Source organism: Lathyrus oleraceus, chromosome 4 (assembly GCF_024323335.1).
Source record: "Lathyrus oleraceus cultivar Zhongwan6 chromosome 4, CAAS_Psat_ZW6_1.0, whole genome shotgun sequence".
Taxonomy (NCBI): domain Eukaryota; kingdom Viridiplantae; phylum Streptophyta; class Magnoliopsida; order Fabales; family Fabaceae; genus Lathyrus; species Lathyrus oleraceus.
In genome coordinates this window covers 293011534-293031398 of record NC_066582.1, presented here as the reverse complement: position 1 = coordinate 293031398, position 19865 = coordinate 293011534, and positions in this window count along the sequence as shown.

Here is a 19865-nt window from a genome sequence, read left to right as displayed (position 1 = left end):
TTGAATGGTGAGCGTTTCAATTGGGGAGCAAAGCTGGCGTGCAAGGTTTTTTTGGAATGAGCTCCAAGGCATTGTATTTATATCAATTGAGAGTGTTATTTTGCACACTTGAAAAATTGCTAAAATTGGCAAGGTGACGCACAAGCTTGCAAGGGTGTGTACATGCCCATGAAGCAATCCAATTTAATCCAATTACATCTGTACTGAAGTTCAAATGATGCTTGAATGGCAAGGCAATGATATGTGGATTTTTGGACATTTGATTTTCTCCAATGATGCAGCCCTATTAAGACCATACGCAACCCTAACAATCCTCCTCCAAAATGCATGAAATTTGGTTCTTTGGAAAGCTTAGATCAAGGGGAACAACTTTGATGTTAGACACTTTTTCATTTGGAACTGGGATCATGGTGAATTTTGAGGTAGAATTTTGGAAATTTCAACATGTTGAAAATTTTTCTAAGGGTTAAGCCATATATCTCAATATTCCACCTTGCTTAACCTTTAATGTGAGCTTCAAATGAGAAACGTGTCTTCAACATAGTTATATATCTTTCAAAGACCTTCGAAATGGTCACCAATCTCGTATCATTTGGATTTATAATGATAGAGTTATGCATTTTTGGAGTTGAGGAAAATCACTTGTTCAATGGTATAGGTCAAAAATGACCTATAATGTATCCTCATATAACATGCATATAACAGTTGATTTAGCTCTCACTCTAAACATAAAAGTTGAAGTATATATCTTGCATTTCATTGTGCAACTTTGAAATATTTCATATCATAAAAATTGAGAAAGTTATGGCCCTGAGAAGTTGACATTCAAATTAGGGTTTAGACAAAATGACCTATAATGTTTCAACATAGAAAATGATTTTACAAGCAAAACTAGATCTAGGTCTCGACATGAAAGTTGTTTGGAATGTAAATTAAAGTAACGTTTTTCTTGAAATCATTTTCATATGGTGAAAATTGTAGGAGATAGGGTCTAGGGAGACCTAGTTTTAATTAGATGAACTCATATGGCCAACCACCATCAACCTACTTGCTAACCTTCAATTATATTGACTTTCTAGGCTCATGGTAGATCATATATGCATAAGATGATGGATTTTGAAGTGTAGATTTAGAAATTTGATCAATTGGTGAGATAGCTTATTGGAGAAGTTACTCAAGAGACCCGGTCAAACTAAGGTTTCCAAGGAAAATCACCTCCAAACACTTGAAGAACACTTGATCAATATGACATGTAGAGATCATTGGGACTCATATATGATTCTTTGAGACATTGTGGATCATTCCTTGGTTGTGCTCTTACCCATACGGGTCTCAAACCCAAGATATGAACTTGATAGATCAATGATGATCATGCCCTACCTACAAAAGAGTTAGGCAAATGAGAAGACATATTTTTGGTATTTTGGTTAGTAAAATGATAATATACAAGTATGATATAATCATATAGTGCTTGGTAATCTCTCCCAAAACAACCCCAATGAAAGAGGGTTAAGGAGAATGCCAAGGTGTGATCCCAATGCTAATGCATATGATGAAATTTGCATGAGGGATATTAGGGTCAAAATTGGGGTCTTACAGAGGTCAAAGATGAAAAGTCGTGGTATTTTGATATCAAGTGTTTCCTTCAAAGTCAGATTACCCGCCTGGGACATCTTTGAAAGATAAGAAGACTTTGAGAAGATTAGTCATCAACTTTTACCTAAATGGTGATGTGCTTTACAAGATAAACTTTGATATGGTTTTGCTTAAATGCATGGATAGACACGAAGCAGATTTATTGATGACTGAAGTCCATGAAGGTTCTTTTGGTACTCATTCCAATGCACATGCTATGGCTAAGAAGATGTTGAGAGCAAGTTACTATTGGATGACAATGGAATCTGATTGTTGCAAATTTGTAAATAAATTCCACAAGTATCAAATTTATGCGAATAAAATTCATGTTCCTATGAAACTATTGAATGTCATTTCCTCTCCATGGCAATTATCCATGTGGGAAATTGATATGATTGGCATGATTGAGCCTAAAGCTTCAAATGGACATCATTTTATTTTAGTGACTATTGACTACTTCACCAAGTGGGTTGAAGCGACATCGTATGCAAATGTAACCAAGCAAGTTATTGTGAATCTTATCAAGAATCAGATTATATGTCGGTATGGTGTGCCAAGTAAGATCATCACAGATAATGGATCTAACTTGAACAATAATATGGTGGAAGTTCTTTGCAAAGACTTCAAGATTGCACACCATAATTCTTCTCCCTACAGACCTAAGATGAATGGGGATGTTAAAGCTGCAAACAAGAACATCAAGAAGATCATTCAGAAAATGGTTGTCACGTATAAAGATTCGCATGAGATGCTACCATTTTCTTTGCATGGGTATCATGCATCCATCCTTACTTCAACAGGGGCAACCCCTTTTTCACTTGTTTATGGTATGGAAGTTGTGCTACCAGTAGAAGTTGAGATCCCATCACTGCGTGTCTTAATGGAAGCCAAGTTGACAAAAGCTGAATGGTGCCAAACCCGATATGATCAGTTGAACTTGATTGAAGAGAAGAGATTGACAGCCATGTGTCACGGTCAATTATATTAGCAAAGAATGAAGAAATTATTTGATAAGAAGGTCAGGCCTCGTGTGTTTAGAGAAGGTGACCTCATGCTCAAAAATATCATATCTTTCAAACCTGGTGCTAGGGGCAAATGGACTCCTAATTACGAAGGGCTATATGTTGTGAAGAGATCCTTTTCAGGCGGTGCTTTGATTCTTACAACTATGGATGGTGAAGAGTTCACTCGTCCTATGAATGCCGATGCAGTCAAGAAATACTTCGCCTAAAAATAAAAGAACAACTCGCTAAGTTGAAAACCCAAAAGAGCGTCTTGGTGGATTGAAAACCCAAAAGGGTGACCCAGGCAAAAATTAGAGACATAACACAGAAAATTTATCCCGATAGATTGAGTACCCTACCCTGGGGAAATCTATGCAAAAAATAGGGATTATGGCAAGTAACTGCATTTGGTTGGTCCTGATCATTGGAGAAATTTTGAGCAAGTCAGTCGGTTTTGATTCATCACTCTCAACCAAAGTCAAGAGCGTAGCGGATATTCAAGTTGGTAGAAGGATTAGTCATCATTGTATTCAATATATCCCTTTTCCATGTAAATTTCCATTTTACGACTTTTGTAAAGATCCATGGAGTCTTGTCATTTACAGGTTGTCATTCTATTAAATAAAGTTGAGTTTTTTATCCAATTGTTTCCTCTCTTATTTATCTTTTAGCTAAATAGAATTGGATTTTTATGATGATCATTTTGAAATTGAATTTAGTAATCAAAATCATTTTTCTTAAAATAATAAAAGAAACTACTTTTAAAAAGCAATCAATTTCACTAAGGAATATCAATAGTAGCCTGAGAATAGTTGAATTCCAAAGTGCGGATCATTGTTGGTCTTCCCCAAGCAGTTGGGTTGATCCCTTTTTCCTTCCCAAACGGAAAACCAATTCCCCCAGCCGAGTTGGTAGATCACCTTCCCACCTGAGTTGTAGGCTCATATTCCCAACTGTTTACATAGATCCAATGTAGAGTGTTATTCCCCGCAGAGTTGATGATTCAGATCCTCATCAGATTTTATTTCTCTTTCCCCAGTCAGGATTGAGTTACTTAGGGATGGATGGTTTATGTTCATCCCCAGCTTTTTCTCGAGTTAATGCCTCCTTTCTGTCGAGATTAGCCGAGTCTTGTAGTGGTGATTCAGATCAATGACATTTGTATCCTTTTTGATTGTTTTGTCAGCATAATCATCAATCATATACACATATACATATACATTCATGCATCAGATATTTCATTATGCATGGTTATTGCATTTGATTCCTTATTTTCTGATCCTCTACTATGGCGATATTGTTATTCCATACAAATTTGGTGCGTTTGTCCTCCCTCGATTGTAGAGTGTCAGCCCCTTAAGCAGAAAGAATTTAACCTTTCTCATTCCCCGATTTGTTATTTCCTCGTGGATGATTATCATTCCAGCTTCCTCCCTAGTTGATTATCTGGATGAAACCACTCCCCCTGAGTTATATCGTCATTGGGTTTAGTCTTTGTTTGACTGTTTCTTTCTAACTCTTACCTAGATAGATGCTTTGGTCCCTCCAGAGTCTATTACCCAGTAACCGATAATATTCTTCTCAATTTGCAAGTACTTTAGTTTTACCCAATACCAGATAAAAATAATCTGCTTCCTCATATCCCCTCAGCGGATTCGTTTTATGTTTCTCAGGTAGTCTATCCTTGATATGTTCATCTTAACCGATGACGAATATTCTTCCATTTGAGTCTATCCTTGATATGTTCATCTTTGCCGTTGACGGATATTCTCCTCCATAGTTGTAATCCCTATTTCAATTCCCATAGAGTTAATCCTTGATATGTTCATCCTAACCGATGACGGATTTTCTCCTCTTTGCGGTCTTCTACCTAGTAACCGGCAGTTGTAAATCCTGCTTTCCCCTGCTGAGTTTATCCTTGATATGTTTATCCTAACCGATGACATATATTCTCTTTTTGGTATTCTATCTAGTAACTAATAGATATAATTCATACTTTTTCCAGCAAGTCTATCCTTGATATGTTCATCTTAGCCGATGACAAATATTCTTCCTTTACGTCTATCCTTGATATGTTCATCTTAGTCGATGATAGATATTCTTCCTTTGAGTCTATCTTTGATATGTTCACTTTAACTAGTGACAAATATCCTCTTTCTTTGGTCTTCTGCCCAGTAATTGGTAGTTGTAAATCCAATTTGATGTTTTCCCTAGCAGGTTGATTTTACCCGAATGCCGGTGACGAACATATCTTATTTCCTCAGCGAGTCATCCTTGATATGTTTACCCTAACCGGTAACGGATTGTCTCTGTGTCAGATTATATTCTTTTCTTACCCAGTAACCGGTAATGGATAATATACTTCTGGTACTCCTATGTTGAAGTTCATTCTCCCCTAGTTGAGTTTGAGTGCACATTTCCTCAGTGAAGTCGCCAATCCCCTATTTGGTTCGAGTATTTCAGTTTTGTTCTAATTTACCCGCAGCGCAGATTTTCCCTTTATCCCTGGCTGAGTATTTCCATTGCTTGCTTGGATGTGGCTATCTTTATTTGATGCCTTGATCTTCATGATGTTTGATATTGTTAATTGCTTGCTGATTATTGCTTGATTCAAAGTCCAAAGGGAAAGTGGGTTTTCTATATGACATTTTTGTCTTTTGTATTGCATCCCATTGGTCAGATCTTTTCAACTCTTAACTTTTAATTTTATGCTTGGGATTAGTCTTTTCATCTCCTTCCACTTCTTAAATTTCAAAATCTCTTCCCCTTTTCGAAAACATTCTTTGCTTGTGATTTTCAAACTTAGAATCTCATTGCAAATTAGAAACTTTGGCCTTATGCTATTGAATTTTTAAACTCTTTTCTTAATTAAATTTGTAAAGGAACTTAACCATATTGACTTAAGATTTCAAAAGACAAAAAGAACTAACACTCACTCAAACTTTTGGTCCCTTTGTGACTCTTTTAAACTCAAATTTTGATTAAAATCAATCCACTCATTTTGAAATTGATACCACGAACTACGAGGTTTTGATCCCTCATTTTTATGTTGTTACGTAAGCACAAGTCTGGAGGTCTTGTCAAACACAAAAATATTATTAATGAATTCTTTACTCATCCCCATACTCTATTTGTTGCAAACATCTTTTTATACCAAAACCACATGCACACGTAAAAAAGGGCTCCCTAGGAATACCTGGGACACTCTGGGTGCTAACACCTTCCCTATGTGTAACCAACCCCCTTACCTGTAATCTCTGGCATTTTATTAGTTTTGATTTGAAAACTTCTTATCTTTGGGTTTTGTTCTTACTTTTCCATTTTCCTTTGGAAACAATAAAAGCGCGATGGAGAATCTGGTTTTATTGACGTTAAGTTTATCCATAGCTTAATGGTCATGAATTTACTGCTACACGGTTAACTGCTATGAAGGTGTATGTTCTTGCCGCACATAATCAGCCTTCACCAACTCCTGCAACTCCTCCCCATAGGATTGTTATTTCTAAGGTTGCTACCTCAACTATTCCTATTTCTTCCATCCAATCCGGTCCTTCCATGCCTGATCGGTTCCCTTGGGGAATGTCGTCCAACTTTATGCCTAAAGGGTTTGCATCCACCTTCGTCTCTATGTTGGCATCTAGCCTGATCATGTCAGTGCCTCCTCTAGTTGTTCACATTATGCCTCGTGTTAAGGATACCATCTACCATTCTGAGCTATTTGAGGGCCCATACGTGTATGAGAAGATGGATGAAATGAAGGATTAGTTCCTAGAGCTGTGAAAAGAGTTGAAGAATTTGAGAGGAAAGGACTTGTTTGGGAAGAGTGTTGCTGAGCTCTGCCTGGTACCGAATGTGAAGATCCTAATGAAGTTCAAAGTCCCTGACTTTGAAAAGTATAAGGGAAACACTTGTCCGTTGAGCCATCTTGTGATGTATGCTATAAAGATGTCAACTCAAACTGATAATGATCAGTTACTAATTCACTACTTCTAAGAAGGTTTGACTGGTGCTGCTCTGAGATGGTATATGGGGCTAGATAGTGCAAGTGTCCGTACTTTCAATGATTTGGGTGAAGCTTTTGTAAAGTAGTACAAGTATAACATTTATATGGCACCTGATAGAGACCAGTTGAGGTCTATGTCTCAAAAGGATAAGGAGACATTCAAGGAGAATGCCCAGAGGTGGAGGGAACTGGCTGCCCAAATTAGTCCGCCATTGGAAGAAAAAGAGATAACGGGATTTTTTTGAAGACCCTGAATTCGTTTTATTACGAGCGTATGATTGCCATTACCCCCAATGATTTTACCGAGATGGTAAACATGGGGATGGGGTTAGACGAGGGAGTTCGTGAGGGATGTTTATCTAAAGAAGAAGCATTGTGTAGTAAGAAGTATGGTGGTAGTATCTCCAAGAGGAAGGGGGGGAACTAATTCAGTATCAGTGGGGAGGCAGAGGAGGCCTCTTGTCTGAAAGAGTTCTCAACCTTGTCAACATCAACATCAAGTTTCTTTAGTGATTCCAGTTTTTTCCAATAATTTCAACAATCAATTTTTTTCAATTCAGCAACAACAACCGCGACAAAGAACCAACTACAACAACAACAATAATAATCAACAAAATTTTGAGAGGAAGAAGGTCTCCTTTGACCCTATTCCTATGTCCTACGTAGAATTTTACCCATCTTTGGTTCTCAAGAACCTCATCCAACTAAGAAATCCTCCACAAATTCCTGAGCCACTTCCATGGTGATTGAAACTTGAACTTTATTGTGCCTTTCACTAGGGAGCTCATGGCCATGACATAGAGAACTTCTATCCATTGAAATACAAAGTAAAAAAGCTTGTGAAGAGTGGGATGGTGTCCTTTGAGGACCGAGCGCCTAATGTGAAAGCTAATCCATGGCCTGCTCATGGTAATGCTACTGCCAACATGGTGGATGGTTGTCAGGGAATTTCCGAGTTTTTGATGTACGACGTATCCGTAGGTCTCTGGTGGAAATACATAGGACTCTGTGTTTAATTAGTGATTGTGAACATGACCATGATGGTTGTGTCATTCGTAGTATGAACCCATGTGGGTGTATGATTGTCAAGAGAGATATCCAGAAGTTGATGGATGAGAATGTAATCCAGATTCAATAGTAAAGGGATATGGGTGATGATGTGAATGTAATCGTGGCAGTGTTTAAGACCCCTGAACGGGTAGTAATCCAATTTGATAGCAGCAATAGCAACCATATTAATAGATCGGTATTGCCGTTGGTAATACGGTTAGTGGGGCCTACTTCGTATGCATCCGATAAAGTTGTGCCTTATCAGTATACAACCACAATGGTGGAGAATGGTCAAGAGGTTCCTTTCCCAGTAGCAGAGTCTGTGATAAATATAGCTGATATTTCAAAGGTGACCCGTAGTTGTCGTGTTTTCGGTACGGTCTTTCCGAAAGAGGTAGATGATGCTGCAACCAGTAAGAGGGTGGAGATGCCAGTGGTGAATCCAGTTAGTGCGCCAGTATGTAAGCCTGGTGAACCCAGCAAGCTGAAGACTAATGATGATGACATAGTGTTGAAATTGATAAAGAGAAGTGAGTTCAATATGGTGGAGCAGTTGCTCCAAACCCCGTCAAAGATATATGTGTTGTCACTATTGACGAATTCTGAAGAACATATGGAGGCATTGCAGAAAGTGCTTGAACAAGCCTATGTTGAACACGATGTTACTGTGGATCAGTTTGACCACATTATTTCTAACATCACTTCTTGCAATAATTTGAGTTTTTATGATGAAAAGCTTCCCGAGGAAGGCAGAGATCACAATCTAGCACTCCATATTTCTTTGAATTGTAAGGAGGACGCCTTGTCCAATGTGTTGGTCGATGCTGGTTCATCTTTGAACGTGCTTCCGAAGTCAAATTTGTCCAGACTTTCCCATCAAGGCGCCCCAATGAGATACAATGGCGTAATTGTCAAAGCATTTGATGGTTCCCGAAAAACCGTCATTGGTGAAATGGACCTTCCTGTTTAGATATGTCTGGGTGATTTCCAAATTACTTTTCAAGTGATGGATATCCACCCGGCGTACAGTTGTTTACAAGGAAGGCCAAGGATTCATGAGGCATGAGCAATGACGTCTACTCTGCACTAGAAACTAAAATTTGTGAAGAACGACAAGCTTGTCGTTATTTGTGGAGAGAAGGAGCTATTAGTTAGCCATTTGTCATCCTTTTCGTATGTTGAAGTCGGGGAGGAGGTTGGAACATTGTTCCAAGCCTTGTCTATTGGTGAAGTGAAGAAAACTGGGGAACCTATGTCCTCTCTCAAGGATGCTCAGAAAGCTATTGAGGCTGGCAACATTGAGCAATGGGGCCAGATGATAGAGATTGGGGAGAACAAGAATATGGTTGGATTGGGATTTCAACCAGGGCCATTCATGGGAATGATCAACACTCATCTATTGTGATCGAAGACACTGATGATGAATGAGAAGCTTGCGCCAACTTTGTGACGCATGGCCATATTTACAACAATTAGGTTGCTATTGATATTCCTACTGTTGTTCACCTATCTAAGTAATTTGTTTTTTTGATTTTAATAAAAATCCTTCTCCTATGCCTAAGGGAGAAGTGAACATTATGGGGCATTTCAATTATCATTAATAAAATGCAATTTTATTCATCCACATCTATGATATTTTATTTTTACTTTTTGCTTTATCTGAAAATGCTAATCACAAAAAAATAAATATAAAATAAATAATAATCTTCTATCTGCATAATATTTGGTCACAATGCACTTCTCTAAAATCAAAATATCAAATCATTATGCAGGTTAGTTCCCAAACCCATTGAATACAATGATGTTACTCCCTCTCCAAACTTTGATTTCCCTGTGTATGTTGCTCCACATAATCACTTCTCCCCCTTTTTAGTCAAAATTGACCAAAGGTGACCAATTAGACAAAATAAATGTCAATCAGCCTAGCAGAGAATGTCACAACAGATGTCATAACATATAAAATGTTAAAACATAATTGTTAGGAGATACAAACCATAATTATACACAGCTGTAATAGCTGAGATAATTAGAAATCCATGGAACTCATCAAGAGCCCAAATATTACATAAAGGCATCAGTAAGGATTGCCACAAACACACACATTTCAACAGAAAAAAAACAAATTCTTCAGCATCCAAAGTAGCCAAAACTGCAGGGGGACCAGCTTTCATAACATCACACACAACAACCACACCAACCCAGTCTTCATCACCACACACAGTCTTCATATAAGGGGAAACCATTACCACTCAGTTTGAGGAAGAAGCATCATCTTCACCTTCAGAATCAGAGTTGCCACTAGATTGAGCATTGGACCTCTCACTTGAGGTATTGGCATCTGAATCCTTGGTCTCACCAGCCTTATCTATCTCTTCCTTCTCTAAGTTACTAATAAGAACCTCCAAAGCCTCTTTCCTTTCCTTGGCAACCCTAATACCAGTATCCAGCTCCTTACAAGTTTCCTTTAATTGATCAATCTAACTACCTTGAGAGGCAGGCTCCTTTCTTCCAGATGTCATGACAACATCATTGACATGGCTTCCTTCAAAAAACTTGTAGTGAATGGATAATGGAGGCCTTCTTCTGCTTGGAATATCACTTGTGTTGAGAATGCCTGGTTGCTGGCTCAAGATAATCCCACGGATGATAGATGGAAAGGCAATTGGCAGTTTCACTACATTAGTGGAGGCATGTCTGACAATTTGATCAAACATAAACCTTCCAAAGTCAAAGTTTATCCTGGTTCCAATAGCATAAATGATTCTTCCAAGACCAATAGAGATGGTTGAGATATGATTAGTAGGCACCCAGTTGGCTGAACCAATCTTATGTAAGATGTCATATTTGACAGTTAGCTTGCCAGCTGATAGGCGATTCTTACTAGGCCACTCCTTAACTGGGCCAGCAGTAATAGTCCTACAGACTTCATTGTCTGTAGCCTCTAAATCCACACCTCTTTTAGTTCCTCTCCCTAGGAACTTGTTGATTATGGTTGGGGAGAATCTCACACATCTACCTCTTACAAAAACCTTGCAGAATTCCTTGCTACTCTTTTTAGAAATTTCCTCTGGGATATTCACAACAAACTCTTTCACTAACCCCTCAAAACATTGGGGCAAAGCAACAACAGTTTTCATAAGTCCAGAAAACTGAATCAATTCCATGACTTCCTTCACCTCTACATCCTCCTTTCCCAGCTCCCTTTCAACAGCAACCCTCCTTTGAATGACAAACTTCCACTTGGCAGCCCCATCTTCTAGATGGAAAGAGATGTTATCTAAGTGCACAGCTGCAACTTTCCCTGGAGACTTCTTGACAGTCTGTCTTTTAGCAAGAGAGATTTCTGGGACATCGTCTTCGACATCATCATCATCATCAGAACTCTCTCTGACCTTCCTCTTCTTAACCTCAATTTCACTCCAAGTTTTGGAGGGTCCTACCCCAGCAACCTTTTTCCCTCTTTTTGTTGTCCTTATTTCAGCCACAGTCATCCCTTTTCTGGTCCTCAGTTTCTTTGCTACACCTGGTTTCACAAGATGGACCAAGGTGTCATCTTCTTCCTCAAAGCTTTCTTCCTCCAGATCAATAACATTCTCAGCAGTTTCATGAGACACATCTGCTGGTTTTTTACTAGGCAAGGTTTTACCTAGAGAACATAATCCCTCAGTAGCCACTTCCATCTTTGATCTAGATGAATTATCATCTTTCTTAGCTTGGGGTTCCACCTCAGGAGAGGGGTCCCTTCTAGACAGAGGGGTAGAAACACCCTTGACTGCATGCCCTTCATTCAGAATCCTAGTAACTAGGTTCCTAATGGTACGATCAGTAAAGTGCATGTCATCCTTATAAGGAGGTTTATCAGAAATGTTACCTTGATTACTTCCAGCTGTGGAAGAAGGGCCAGGGACGTCGCCTGGAATAACAGAGAGGGGGATAACCTCCAAAATATCTTCATCCAAAAACTCCATGGAGGGAGTCCTTCCTTTGTGAGTGGGTTTTGATCCTGATGATGAGGGATGTTGTGACATTTTGTTGGACTTTTGAAAAAAAATTCTTTGCCCTAGCAGAGGTTTTCTGAGAAGTTGGATGAAGATGGAAATTGTTGTGTTTAGGTAGCATGTGGAAATGGCATACATACTAGTTCCAATACTAGTTAACGATTTATCATTAATGTGGCTCTTTCTTTTAAGTGGGCAGACAATATTTTTATTACCTTTTTCCTTTCCAAATCCCCAATTTCCCTCTTAAATATTCAAACTGATTATCATCCAAAACCCTTGCAAATTTGTCAGCTAATTGCATTTCATGATTTAGAGTTATGAATTTGTCTTCCACAAATTCTCTAATGGAGTGATGACATCAATTAATGTGCTTGGTCCAACTGTGTTGAATAGGATTTTTGGACATAGTTGTACCACTCAGGTTGTCATGGTACAATGTCATGACATCGTGTGTGACATTGTATTCAGTCAACATTAGTTTCAACCAACCTTGTTGAGGACAGCTACTTCCAGCTGCTATATCTTCAGTTTGATATATATCACAAACACCATTTTTATCTTTCAAATGTGTAGGAGAAGGTGTCCTTTCACTCTCCATCCCAATCTTCTTAACATTGTTCTTGGCATTTTTGCTTTGAGATAGACACATAGACCCCTCTATCTGCTTGACTTGTAGCTCAAGTCCAACAAAGTTCTTTCCAACTTCAGTCTGCATATGAATAGCAACATGTTCAACCATCTGACCCAACCTCCTATCTGTTTGAGCCACCATGAGCCTTTCTCCTTTGGAAGTGATGTCAAGTCTGAGTTTCTGGTGTAACATCCTTGTCTGACATTTCCCACAGACTTTCAATTTGGGAGTTCCTCTAGCAGATCTAATCATCTTCATCCCTTTCTCTAAGGTACACTTTGAGGAGTAACCAATTTGAGAGCTCCACATGTAACAGTTGTCTTTGGTCTTGACTCCTTTCATGATCACTTCACTTTCTTTGTTGGTAATCAGACATTCAGTTTTAGTGAAGTTAACATTTAGACCTTGGTCACAAACTTGACTGATGCTTATTAGATTTGTAGTCAAGCCTTTAACAAGTAGGGCCTTGCCAAGTTCAGGAACTCCAGGGTAATCAAGCTTACATATCCCCTTGATTTCACTCTTTGCTCCATCACCAAAGGTTACATAGCTTATGGCATGAGGATGAAGGCCTGTGAGTAGGTCTTTGTTTCCAGTCATGTGTCTGGAGCACCCACTGTCAAAATACCAATCTTCTTTGGCTGAAACTATGAAGGGAGTGTGAGCTATTAGGCTTGTAACATTAGTCTTAGGAACCCATTGCTTCTTGTTGACAGGCCTGTAATGTTTGGGTCTTGGTTGATAGTGAGTCTGATGATGAACAGGGCTAGGATAACCATACAGCTTATAGCAGAAGGGCTTCAGGTGGCCAAATTTCCCACAGTAATGGCATCTCCATCTTTGGTGTTTCCCTTTCTGCTGTCTTCCCTTCTGATGTTATGACATCTCAGGTTTGCTTTTAATATGGCTTCACTTAGGTTTAGATTTAGGTTTGCAACCAGTGTAATTGCATTATGGCTTAAATTCATTATACCCAATGTCAGATTGTCTCCTGTTATTTGTCCAGTTTGGAGAATCTTGTCTAAGGAGTCAGATCCATTGTTTAACATTCTTACATACTTGGTCATCTCTTCTAGTTTAGAATTCAAGAACATAGCTTCAGTTTTTAACTTGGAGATGGTTTCCACATGTTCTGCCTTCTCATTCTCTAGCTGTACTATCACTTTCTTCTGGCTTTCAACTTGTTAACTTTCATCTAGCTTGGCATTCAGAACCACTGCTTCTGTTTTTAATTTGGAGATGGTTTCCAAGTGTTCTACCTTCTCATTCTCAAGTTGAGTTATTACCTTCTTCTGGCTTTCAACCTGTGTACACACCTCTGCACTTTTGTGACACAACTTTTTATAGGTAGTGGCCAAATCTTCAAAGGTTACTTCATCATCACTTGAGTCTTCATCAGAACCCCATCTTCTAGTCAAGGCAGTCACCAGATTTGCAGATTCTTCTGTTTCACTCTCATCAAACCAAGTGGCAGCAAGACTCATCTTCTGCTTCTTGAGGTAGGTTCCACATTCAGTTCTAGTGTGTCCATACCCATCACATTCATAGCACTGTACTTCCTTTCCTTCTTTGGGCTTATCATCTGACCTTGTTCTTCTTCCAACATTGTTGGATTTACTGATGTCAGATGAGATGTTCTTGACATTAGCCTTATATCTTACATCCATCTTTTTCAACAGTCTGTTGAACTGTCTTCCCAGCATTGCTACATCATTGTCCACATCTTCATACACATCCTGACTATTTTCCTTCTCTGTGTTTGACATGAAGGCCATGCTTTTGGTTTTATTTTTATAACCATCATTCACCCCCATCTCAAATGTTTGGAGGGAACCAATTAGTTCATCAACTCTCATGTTGGAGATGTCTTGAGACTCTTCTATGGCTGTCACCTTCATAGCAAATCTCTTAGGGAGTGACCTGAGTATTTTTCTTACCAATTTTTCATCTGACATCTTCTCTCCTAGGGCTCCTGAGGCATTGGTGTAAGACCCCAATTTTGACCATAAGATCCCAATTGGCATCATAACATTGCATTTGCATTGCCTCAAGGATCTTTAGCATCTTGGTTCCCTTTGCCTTTGGGTGGGACTCCTTGTGATTGGTTTGAGATGACCAAGCATGCTTGAATTATACATCATTGTTTCTCTTACTTTTGTTTACTAACCAAAATCACAAAAATGTATCACTAACATCTTTTGTTTGAAGCTTGAGTATCATCCAAGACACTTTGTGGGTTCTATTTAGATGATCAGTCAACACAAGGGAATGGCTTGAGATACTTCCAACAGGTTCAAATGGGGTCTATTCGTCAGTCAAAACGTTAATCTTGAAGGAGCAAAAGTTTGTTCATGAGCTGTCATGCTCGCTAGGCGAAGCCCACGTGTTTAAAAAAAAAGAAAAAAAAAAGAAAAATGAAAAACGTGTTTAAAAAAATAAATAAATAAATAAATAAAATATAACAAAAAAATTTTGGACTTGGGCCTCTCTCATTTGAGCCCACAGGTCCACAAAAATCAGGTTATAAATTCAGAGTTTCAGTGAAACAAAAGGAAATTATATTCCTATTACCCTGGCAGGGAAAAAGATAGTGAGAGAAGAGCTAACAGAGTTCAGAGCAACCTCCAAAGACTGAAGGGAATTCATCGGCAAAGAACCAATTCCCTCTCATATAAACCCTCAGATTGCTTTGCAAACCCAACCGGGCAATTCAATTTCATTCGATCTCTCCAATCAGGTTTGCCTTATTCCCATTACTTTATGCTTTTAATTTGAATGCTCTGAATGTATGAGGTATTATGGGTGAATTTGATACCCTTTTGATGCATGTGTTTGACAAGAGGTTTAGGCCTCCTACCCTTGGTTGCTTTTTGTGAGCTTTTGTGAATTTTAATGGCATGATTCATGTGGTTACATTTTGATTTGGGGGCAACTCTTGATTACCCTATCTTGTTTCTCTAACCTGTTTGTTGAGTTTTGTTTTGTGAGGGCTCACATACTCTTGGAGGGATAGCTTGCTTGGTGTTCCACTTTATTTGTGGGATACCACCTGGAGGTCTATTCCGATTACCTGTACTGACTCACTTTCTTTGATGGTGTTTAACTTGGAAAAGTCTTTGGGTTTCTTATTTATCTAATTGCTGTTACTTCGGATCTTTATCCGTACGGTAGATCTCTCGATCCCTTTACTTTTCCCGCATGTTACCGATTTCTTCGGTTTCGTATAGCCTCTCGTGGCATGTCATCTAGGACTGCCTTTTTGCACGAGCATCCCTAAACACCCCAAACTCATTGATTTTTCTTCTCCTAAGAACACGTTATCTCCTTCTACTACAGGCGAGTGAGTCTCCAAAGGTCGAGCATTCGGTAGATTGCGTAGTAACGTCGTTCACCCTAAAACACAACCCTTACCCCATAGGTGGTCGAACTACGTTTTGCTCTGATTTTCATCCCAGATGAGATACGTAGGAATAAGACACGATGTCTTAGCGAGCACTCTCCTCTTTAACCCATAGGTAGCCGAGCTACGAAGACTCTGATTCTCAGATTCAGATGAGATACGTATGTAGTGGACGCGACGTCCGTGCGAGTCATTTTCTTTTGACCCTTCTTTTAGTAAGTAGTACATTAGATAAACATACACGCTTTTCTCATTCCTTCAATCATGTTTGCACAAATAAATTTTCAAAAAAAAAACAACAACCTTTGCAACAAATGTGAAAAGGGCTCCCTAGGAGTACCTAGGTTGTTTTGGGTGCCTAACACCTTCCCATTGCATAACCAACCCCCTTACCCAGATCTCTGACATTTTTACTAGTTTTTGATTCGATACAACTTTTAGGTTTTTGTTCGCTTTCTAACCATTCCTTTGGATAAATAGAAGTGCGGTGGCGACTCGACTTGTATGATTTACCTTGGATTTAGTCAATATCTCTAATGGTAACGAATACCCCGCTACAGAAAAATGGCGACTCTGTTGTGGATCAAAACATCCTAGTGGGTTTTGCCTACTTTTCATATTTGTTGAATTATATTGTATATTTTTTTGTTTGACATATTTTTGTGCAATTTGGGATTACTGTATTGCATGTAATGATTGAATTGTTTGAATATTAATTCCTTGTATGCTTGGTGATCTTTGTGGGATGAGTTCTATACCCGGACTCGAGTGCACTTAGGATAGGAGAATGGCGTAGTCTTGTCAACTTGTGTGGAGTTATTCCTTAGCAAGTAGACTTGCAAGTCCATTCACTTGGTGGAGGTTATGTTGGGATCAATAATGTCACACAAGTAAGTTGTGGTTAGACATTACTCTTTCCAATATAGACCTTAGAAGCCAAGGACCTTAGTTTACCAAGCCCATCTTGGCATATTCTTAGGATGTAGTACGAAAGTCGTTCAAGTGTAAGATTTGATACGATTGTTACGCGATACTACACTCATAAGAGTCTCTCTTGAGAATATTTTCGGAATACGAGTAGTCGTTTCTCCAATAATATCCGAAAGATGGGATGATGACTATGGGAACCTCTTGTAGAACATGTTTGGCAGGTTTAAACCCTAGTACACTCCCTTTTGGGTGGTTCTTAACCTAACTCCATGCTCGTGACTTACAACAAACCCTTGATTCATGGTTGATCCGTTCATGAATCCTTAATATCAATGGAACTTGGGTGTTGATAAGGTGTAAACCATAATCCACCAAAATGGATGATTTATATTAAGGATAACATGATCCATCCCATGACCTTTGTTTGGTGTGCTTTGCTTGATCCTTGAGTGTGATTGTTGCATTCATGCATCCATGCACCCATTTGCATCCATATCATCAATAAATAAGACAATTTTCAAGGAACTTAAGGGGTTTATTTGCAAAATTTTCAGACATGGAAATACAAAGAAGGAATACAAAGAAGTACAACTTCAGGCAACCAGATTTGAAAGAGTTAAGGAATCTGACATCCTATGTATTAGATCCTTTGGGTTTCAAGGCTCGTTTTGGGAAGCTTCTTCCTCTTCTGACTACTCAGGTGGATGAAGGATTGGTGAGTGTATTGGTGCAGTTTTATGATCCCTTGTACCGTTGCTTCACGTTTCCGGATTTCCAGCTTTTGCCTACCCTTGAGGAGTATGCTTACCTTGTGGGTATACCTATTCTAGACCAGTTGCCGTTCAGTGGCTTGGAGAGTATTCCTACTTCTCAAGAGATAGCTGACATGTTACACATAGATGAATCTCTGGTTGGTGCTCATATGACTACCAAATGAGGAATTCAAGGTCTCCCTTCTGAGTTCCTCATTGCTCAAGCTACTATATATGGGAAGGCCATGAGTGAGGATGCCTTTGAGGCATATTTGTACTTCTCATCTATGGGCTAGTATTATTCCCCAACATCGACAAGTTTGTGGATGTGAACACTATTAGGATCTTCTCTACTCTTAATCCCGTTCCGACTCTATTGGGCGATACCTACTTCTCTTTGCATATGAGGAATGCAAAGGGTGGTGGCGCCATTGTGTGTTGTTTGCCTCTGTTGTATAAGTGGTTTATTTCTCACTTACCTTAGACGGTCGCTTTCAAGGAGAACAAGGAATGTCTACGGTGGTCCACGAGACTTATGTCTCTCACTAATGATGATATCTCTTGGTATAACCATGTGTATGATGATGTGCAGATTATTGACTCTTGTGGCGAATTCTCCAATGTACCTCTTCTTGGTACATGTGGTGGGATTAACTATAATCCTGTTTTGGCACGTCGGCAGCTTGGGTTCCCCTTAAAGGATAAACCCAATAACATTCTGTTAGAGGGTGTATTCTTTCAGGATGGTAAAGATCCCCAAGACTTGAAAGCTAGGATGGTCCGCGCTTGGCGCAAGATTCATAGGAAAGGAAGGAAAGAGTTGGGTCCTAAGAATTGCATCGCTTTGGAGCCTTACACTGTTTGGGTTAGGAAGAGGGCGTCTGAGTATCTCATGCCTTACGAGTATCCGAGACCTACACCTATGATTATGGCTGGGCCTTCAACCCTACCTAATCAAGGAGCAGAGGAGTTGAGAGACGAAGACCGTTCACGTGCCTGGATCCGTGAACGTGAAGAGTTGCTTCAGCAGATTAAGGAGAAGGATGCATTGATTGAGTTTCTTGAGCATCAGGTTATTGATGACCCTGATGATGTATGGACTTCTCTACTTCCTCAGTCTTCTATGTTCTGGAAGAGGAGGTATGATCGACTCGCCAAAGAGAAGGTCGATATGGAGGCAGCCTACGAGAGGGAGGTGAAGAGGCTTCGCGCATCTTATCTTCCTGTGTCCCGAGCTTTAGATGATTGTTTCTAGGGATCCATAAGACGATTATTTTCCTTTTCTCTTGTATATGATTGATGATGCTGCACTTCTTTTCCCTGATATTATTTGATGAGATATTTCCTATGTGATAAAATGCTTAATATTTCCATAATTTGCAAATAAAACTCTAAAGTTCCTTTGAAATAAAAAACAAATCATATGCACAAACATTGCATGCATCATATGCATAAGCAGGTTTTGTTTCCGGTCCCTTGCCCTGTGGTCTAACACTGTGTCCTTCATTTATTTTGAAGACAAGCTGACTCACCGGTACCACACTCGAGCCAACATTTCAAGACTGATGGATCACTTAGACCATGGATTCACGAGGCAGGCGCCGTGATGTCCACCCTACACCAGAAATTGAAATTCGTGAAAAACAAGAAGCTGGTGGTGGTTGGGGGAGAAAGGGCTCTCCTAGTTAGCCATTTGTCTTCCTTCTCTTATATAGATGCTGAGGTTGAAGTTGGAACTCCTTTCCAAGCTTTATCTATTGTTGAGCCTATTAAGAAGAGAACTCCTTCATTTGCTTCCTACAAAGATGCAAAGCTGGCCATTGAGCGTGGTGCAACCACTGGTTTAGGAAAAATTATTGAGTTAGAAGACAACGAGTCCCGAGCTGGCATAGGTTTTTCTTCTGGTACTTTCAACAAGCAAGGGTTATTCAAGAGTGGAGGTTTCATCCACACTGGTCTAGATGAGGAGGTTGCTGCCGTTTTAGAAGAAGATACAAAGGATTCTGGCAATTTCATCATCCCTGGAGGGGTCTGCATCAATTGGGTCGCTGTGGATATTCCAACAGTTGTCCACAAGTCAACGTAATAATCACTTTGTTTGAAAACCCCTCTCCCATGCCAAAAGGAGGAGTGATAACATTGTTGGCAACATAAATACAATGATATTTTCATTCAATAAATTCATGTTAAATGTTTGTTTTTCCCATTTATTTTCCCTTTTTATTTTTGCATGAAATTGGTGATCATATAAAACCTTAACAATAAAATCAATCTTTTCATCTGCATAATGATTTGCCTTGTTTGAATTCTAAAGCCTTTTATATCCAAAATCATTATGCAGGTTGATTTCTAAACCCATTGAACATAATGACCCAACACTATCTCCCAATTTTGAATTCCTTATATTTGAGGCAGAGGAAGATGATGTTGAAGAGATTCCTGATGAGATCACCCGGCTA